Below are 8,168 nucleotides of genomic sequence, written 5' to 3' on the forward strand. Positions count from 1 at the left end.
GGCGGCGGCGCGCGGGGATCGGCGGAGGCGCCGGCGGTCGGTGCAGAGGCGGGGTCGGCGAGGAGGTGACTCGCCGGCGAGGTGGCGGTGGAGGCGCCGATGGGGTCTAGTGGCCGGAGACGGGCGCGGGCGGCGGAGGACGCACGGGCGGTCCAGGACGGCGGAGTCGGGCTCGCGGGCCAGCGGTAGATGGCGGCGGGGATCGCCACATGGCGCGCTGGGATTCGTCGGCCGGCGGCGGTGGACGTGTCCGGCTGTCGCGGACGCGTCCGTTGGCGGCGGAGGGCGATTTTTTAGGGTTTCATTTGCGATTTGGACGGAGGAGTTACATATTTATAGGTAGAGGGAGCTAGGAAACTCCAAATGGAGTGCGGTTTTCGCCCACACGATCATGATCGAACGACTGAGAGCATGGAGTGGGTTTGGATGGGTTAATGGGCCACTTTGGAGGGGTGTTGGGCTGCACACAAAAGAGGCCTTTACGGTTCCCCGGTTAACCGTTGGAGTATCAAACGGACTCCCAATGACACGAAACTTGACAGGCGGTCTACCGGTGGTATACCAAGACTGCTTGGCAAACCTCGGTCCATTCCGAGAATGTTTAACACCCGCTCACAACAAGAGACAGAAGGGGGACGCCGGAGGACATAGGAGTGTAGGATTGCAAAACGGACAATGGGGAAAATGCTCGGATGCATGAGACGAACACGTATGCAAAAAGAGATGCACATGATGGCATGACAAAATGCAACACACAAACAAATGACATGGCAACAACGACGAATAAACGGAAGACACCTGGCACATCGAATCCGGGGCATTACAGCCTCTCGCACCACCTCCTAGCCACACCCTCTCCCTCTGTCTGCCTCTCTGGACCTTATTTGCTTCTAACACATGCAGGCGTGTATATGAACTGATCTCCCTACATATAGCTAGGTCGACTATAATTCGTTTTCACCAAGCACCGATACACTTACCTCGCTAGTTATGTCTCTCCTTTTCTCGGACACGCAACGGTTGATCTTCCTATGTAGTTATGCATGCTTACCACAACCATATCTTCTCCCCTCATCATCCTTGAATACCTCCCGACCCGTCTCTAACACGCACGTGCATAGATAGACAGACATCCCCCGCCCTCTCTTATTGATATTGCACTCATACCCTCCGTTTTTCTAGCAGGCCTCTCCCACCACTTGTGAGACGCCACTCCACCACCAACCCTCCGACGCTCTACCTTTGTCTTTTTCCCAATCTTATTCCTCCGCTACACATATCCATGGATGTCGATCGATCTCCCTCAATACATAGCTAGGTCTCTCTCCATCCCCACACATATACTAGTCGACCGGTCTCTACCCCCCCCCCACACACACACCGATAGTCGAACGTTGTAGGTAGGTATCCATGCCACGGATAAGAACTGCACCTCTACCCTCTCAAATTCCAGTAGGCCAGCCGCCCTGTATCTCTGACATGGGCAAACACAAATTCGATGGCACTCTTTATCGATCGCGTAGCCACACACTTCATCCATGTTTTCAATTATATCGATATCTCACGTCCATGAATCCGTTTCACACACATTGCATATGTTACGTTTTTCTAATTGAGATATCATCCACACATTGCCTCTGTTTCGCACAAACCATCTCTCTCACACCCACCCACGTACGTACCTGCACCTAAAGAAGAAGTGCACGCAGGACGCACGTACTCACGTCTCGTTCCCGGACACACCCGCGCGGGTACACGGTGGAGTTCGTTTCTGTACGAAAAGGCAGCCCACATGATAATTTGACGCGTGTAGCGGTTGTTTACTCGAAGGAGGGTCAGGTACCATGCCTAGAATATAAAATGATTGCCATGGGAAAATGGAAAAATGGGTTTGTCTCTCGTCACACCATCTCACACAAGGCCGCCGTGGCCTCTCTCTCTCTCTCAGCATTGGTCAGTGATCCGGCCACATCCCGTCCGCCGGCGGAAAGGGAGGATGTGCATCGTCTCTCCGTTCGACGGCGTTGAGGCAGCTCGTCCCGATCTGCGGTACCCGCCGTTCTCTCTGACCAAGCTCCGGCGCGGTAGGGCCTTCGCCACTTGCTCGCTGCCGCAGTATGGGCAGATCCCGGCTGTCGGCACCCTCCTAGTAACATCCTGATGACCCTCAGGTACAGCTTCCTCCGGCCTTGCTCCACTGCCCATCTTCCCACGTTGATGCATGTGGATCTTCTTTAGTTGTTTGCTTAAATCGTATCTCGGCCAGCGTACTTTCCATCTTGCAATCTCGTCCTTAAACCATTTTTGATAAACCACCATGTGCTATCTTTCCCTTTTTACATGGAACATGCTTGTTTTTTGTCGGCGTATGTGTCTTCAACTCGTGTTATTGGGAAGTAATTGTTTACTTTCGACCTCCTTTTGCAAACAGGGCTATCCATTTTCACCTTGTTGCTATTGCGACCTTTTGGTGAACTGCACAAATCACTTTTCTGAAGAGTGTTTTGTGCAGTTCCGCCAAAATGTCACATGGGCAACGTTTTTACATTTCTGTGGGATTGCAGAAAGGGAGATTGGTTTTGCTATCCTCCTCATCCAACTCCGTGCCTAATCTTCTCCAACAAGAAGTTAGTCCTAAAGAGAGATCGTGGAGGTGATCAGCTTCTATTTATGTGTGTTATGTTTCATCATCTAGTTCCACTATTATTGTAATCACACTGACTGGATATCTTTGCAAACAGGGATGGTCCGCTCGATTTTAGTGGAGCTGCACAAAATGATCGGATTGTGGTGTCCTTCATACACCTCTTTTTTGGCTACAGAGTTGGGTGAAACTAGCTGCCAAGCAATGAACACTGTGCCAAGGAAATGGAGCCATGCCTACGAACAACATCGATCAATTATTATTATTTTCTTTATTTGTACACCTTCTCACAACTTTGTCTTCAGTTGTGATGTGAATATTGGTGCTGATCTGCGAACCATTGAGATGCATTAGCCATGGTAGTTTCATTTGTATTTGATGGAATGTTGTAACGAGATAATCTTGAGGCAAGACACATGAATCCTAAGTTTGAACCTTTTTTTCCTGCGGGAACCAAAGTTGAAACATCATAGCATCACAGTACAATTTCATCAAAATTATGCGTACATATAAACTAATCCTGAAGGATTGATAGCAATGCCAGAAACAATTCAACTTCATTTCGCCGACATGTTAGACATCCTTCATTCGGCTCCACCTGCCATGCAGCAATATTGAGTGCAAAACACAACTTCAGGGAAAGATTCACCCCGATCGTTGCGCCGCAGTAGTAATGACTAGTGAGCAGTCAAATCACAGAGCCCCACCTTCGCCACAGTAAGTTGCTCGGACAAAGAAACCATCATTTCTCTGTTCCTTGAATCCGCTGGTACTCCCATATTCCCACAGTAATAAGTTGCTTGGGCGAATCAACCATCACTATATCCGCTCACGTGTGATGACTACAAGAGCTATCCATTCAGATTGCATGTTAAAAAAATAAAGGTCGATAACTAATGCGGCAAACTTTAAAAAAAACTAATGCGGCACCTCGGGCCAACACGGCCAGATCGCACTTTGCACGAGAAATTACACACCATGTTTCGTTGACATGTGGTCCCATTCCAACATATCAGTGAGACGACGACGAGTAGTAGGAGTATTTCCGAACGGACGTGTAGGCCGGGGCGCCTCTTCGTGAATCGTGGCAAACTGGCAACCGTCCACCGACTCTTCGCCTTTCCCTCTCGATTTGGAACTGTTGTCGCACGCTCTTCCTCTCCCTCCTCCATTTTCCTTCAGCCCTTCACCCTTTCTTCTGCCATTGTTCGATCTTCTTCTCCATGGAGGGATCAGGCCGGAAACGACCCCGTTATTCTTGCCCCTATCTGAAAGATGACGTGGTGGAGGAACTCATTGATCGGTGCGACGTCATCACCTCGGCTAGCATGGCAGGTTCGTTCAAGCCCATTCTCGACTCAACTAATAACATCATTATAAGGAACCCAAGAGTCAAGGAGCGGTTTGATCTCCCCTATCTTCTTCGCCGTGACCCTGATGACTGGCGCCGGCACGACGGAGGCCTCGCCCTGTGCAAGTTGATGCCGCTTGATAATTATACGTATGATGTTAAGATGCCATCACTTGAGGGCAAGGCTTGGGCAGGCGCAAATGGAGATTGGGTTGTTTACATTGGGTCCAACTGCGAGTGGGAACTTGTGAATGTGTACACTTGTGACCGGGTTCCACTTACAAAAATCTCAGCAGACTGCCCAGAGGTTGAGCACACCGGTATTGTACGCACGTTCAAATACGATCATGGTGATTTTCTTCTATGGAAGATAGCAATTTGTCGAGTTCCCAAGCTTGTTGCCGTCCTTGGTGGTTTGACTCGATGGATATTGCTCAAAAATCAGTTTCTGTACACGGATGAGTATTGTGATGCAATTCAATACGAGGGTCTTGTGTTTGCTTCCACCGCTCATGGCACTATTTTTGCATGGGATCCTCGTAGTTTCGGTACGTTTGTCTTCCACCATAATTATAATTGTTTCATCCACATGCATGCGGGTTAGCAAGTTTCCCTTTACTAATTAACCTTCTTCTTGTGTTTCCAAGGTCCTATGAACATTCCACCACCTATACTTGAAAATTTTTATAACCAAGGGGGAGATGGCGACGGTGATGATCACGAGCATGAGGACGAGCAGAACGTATATACTCAGTGGCGCCTAACAACTAATTCCGATGGATCACCTCTTCTTGTGTGTATACAGCCCACTGACGATGTTACTACTGAGGGAGCACATGTTGTCTCCAATGGTCGCACTATCCGGACCTATTCCAACACCCGTTGCATGGTATCCGGGATGGATACTAGTGTGCTAGCACCAACACCTTCTCCCTAGTTCAGAATTGATAGTCTTGGAGAAAACTCGCCCTTCCTTGGACAAAACTATCCGATGATGGTGAAAGGCGATCCAACTGTTGTTGACACAACATTACTAGTACCATTTATGAGAAGCAACTGTGTCTATACCTCGGACATTAGGGTGGTTCCCTACCCTGGTACTGATATAGTAGGCCGCTTCAGCCTGGATGATCAGTCCTGCATTGGTCTCGAGATCGACAATAGATGGCCCGTCCCAGAGAATCGCTTGTGGTTCAAAGCAAGTGTTTCCAACACCGAGGAATGGTTGAGTTGAAGTTCATTTCATTGCTTGTTATTTGTTGTGTGGTGAAAACTTTAGTATTTATAGTGTATCCTCGTTGTCGATGTGGGTTGATGACCTGTTGTATGTAATAAAATGATATGCATGTGATAAACTTGCTAAATTTATGAATGGCTTTTGAGTTGGTTCTGTGAGTGAGTGGTGCGATGAGGAAAAATATATTTTCCGAATACATAATTGTACGTGCATTGCAACAGGTTATCGTATGAGGCTAATCAACAATAGTAGTACACTATTTGTACTAGCTTCACATGCTTCGCGCGTTGTGCGGGTGTTTTTACTGTAGCCATATTGTACGTAACCAGCACCTCGAATCCTCGATACTAGTACTATATATTAAGTAGTAGGAGTAGTAGGGTGGCATGGGCCAGAAAAAGCATTCACGTCCAGGAGTACGGCACACGCCACCAGCACGACTTCCATCTGACACCATATTTTTTGGAGTCCGTGCTAGAGCAATCTCTTCAACCTCATCGTTTCTCTAACTCAGCCATCACGCGGCGGGCGAGGTGGGGGTTTGCCGATAGTCAGTTTCCTCAATTGTGGTCCCACTTGTAAGGCCAACTCCAACACTCTATCAATATATGGATGTACTCTTCTTCCCAATACAAAAACTTGCATCCATTCTACTCCCTCCGTTGCACAATACATGCCTTCTATTTGTCAAAATATATATGTATCTAGACATGTTTTAGTATATAGGTACATCCATTTTTGGACAAATGGAAGTCAAGTATTTTGGAACAGAGGGAGTACACAATAATTTTTTTAAGTTAGCACAACTAGTCTAATCCGAGAGCACAACCGAAGATTTGGTCGGGTTCTTCCTCCTTTTGCCGACACGTGGGACATCCAGCATCCAGGTCGTGTCATGAAAGAAAATAGAGTGGTAGTTGAAGCCACGAGATGTGCATCTTGGGTTAAACTGTAAATAGAATCTTACTACTCTTGAGTAACTCCAAAAGCAGCCACCGAAGATCTTTATTGGATTTGTTTTTCATCACCAGCACGTCGAGGTGAAAGATGTGCAGGTCCAGTGGGTCCTCTTGCGTTTTCACTGACATGTGGGACCGCATGTGAGCAAACAGACGATGGGCTCCGCGCGTCCGCTGGCTGGCTGAGAAGAGAGATAGAGGAGGGCTGAGCACGGACTGCAGGAAATTTGTTCTACGTAACCAGCACCTTGATATTCGCGTGTGGTTGTATTACGCCTAGCCTAAGGTTAGTAGGTGACCTTGCGCTTGGATCTTCGCCTCTTCCGGAAGTCGATGGTTCTACAGTAGTGCTTCTGGCAATCTGACACCAAATGAATTGTTGCACGTCCACCGCTTGTAAGCAAAAGTTTCTCCTCGTGCTACGAGCCACCGCGCACGTGTTGGCGAGGGAGAAGGCGTAATCAAGCTTCTTGTCGTTCTGCGAGTTGATGGGACACATCAAAGTTATTTACTAGTAGTACGTACTCTCTCCAAAAAAGGGCTGACCATGTCATTGCTACAATCCCGTGCTCCGTCGTTCAGTACGTGCACTATTCACGTGCCATCGAGGAGAAAAAATATTGCGTAGGTGCAATTGAAGTGCACGACTCACTTATGAAAAAGGGTTTCCCCCCGCTTTTCCCCCCGCATGACTCACTTACGCACTGCTTATCTGATTATCTACATTTTCTTGCATGACACGTGCACCTTGATGCTAGATGTCTCGCGTGTTGGGAAAAGGATGAACAAAGCTAACGTAAAAGAAAAGAGTTGAAGAGCATAGATTCCTGACGACCGAGGAGGAGCAAGGAACCTCGCGGTGGAGCGTCTGCAAGGAACCTTGCATGTTTTCCCCTGTTTTTTGCCGCCTGCCCACCTATAAACAAATAAAAGAACATGAACTTTTCGCTAACCACTAGAAATGGTACATCAGGATGCTAAGTTGAAGAAGTTTTATACTCCCTTCGTTCGCAAATATAAGTCTTTTTAGATATTTCAATAAGGGACTACATAAGAAACAAAATAAGTGAATCTACACTCTAAAATATGTCTACATACATCCGTATGTTGTAATCTATTTGAAATGGCTAGAAAGACTTATATTTAGGAATGGAGGGAGTAGTTTATATTGAATTATTGATAACCATGCAACAAGCCACGCATGTACAGGACGCATGCAGCCACGCATGTACACAAGCCAACGCACTAACTCCATCCGATCCAACTCATGCACATACGCGCACAACATGGAGCACACAACGCACGTACACAAGACGTGCATGCACACACGCTCGGCCGTAGAATGCACGTGAATAACACATGCATGCGCACACACTCGGCTGCATGAAGGCGTGCGCCATCCGCGGCGACGTCCAGTTCGTCGTGCTACGGCGAAGCTCGCACGCAACGGCTCATACGCATCTCTTGCAGCACCTCTTTGCCGTCGTTGCTCAACTACTAGTCGGAGACGAAGACGACCGCAGCCTCGGCCTTAGAGCTAGCACCGATGAAAAAACACGCATGCTGCACGCACATGAGCACATACGGAGTGCGCACGACGTGGTGGTGGTGCATCCCTAGTCGCCTCTACTCCTTCTGTGCACGTTGTCTATCAAGGCGGCTGCATGCTAATGATGATGTGGGTGAGATCTTCTAGGACTCAGATGATGACGAGGAAAATTATGAGACACAAGGTGACGTACATCGTCAAGGTCCACGGTCAAGGGGGTGCTAGTAAGTGGTTAGATGTGCTTAGAGCAAGTACAATAGAGCTGAGTCAGCGGGCTATAAGGAATAAACTAGTACATTTCTGCTTAGTTGGAGGAAAGAGAAGAGGAGAGAGAAGGTAAGCGGGCTCTTCGTGAATAGCCAGCTCTAGCATGTCCTCCTAGGCACTTTGTGAGAATGAAAGGTGGACCATAGAATAAAAAAGTAGTA

This window comes from Triticum dicoccoides, chromosome 2B (assembly GCF_002162155.2).
Source record: "Triticum dicoccoides isolate Atlit2015 ecotype Zavitan chromosome 2B, WEW_v2.0, whole genome shotgun sequence".
NCBI classification, from domain to species: Eukaryota; Viridiplantae; Streptophyta; class Magnoliopsida; order Poales; family Poaceae; genus Triticum; species Triticum dicoccoides.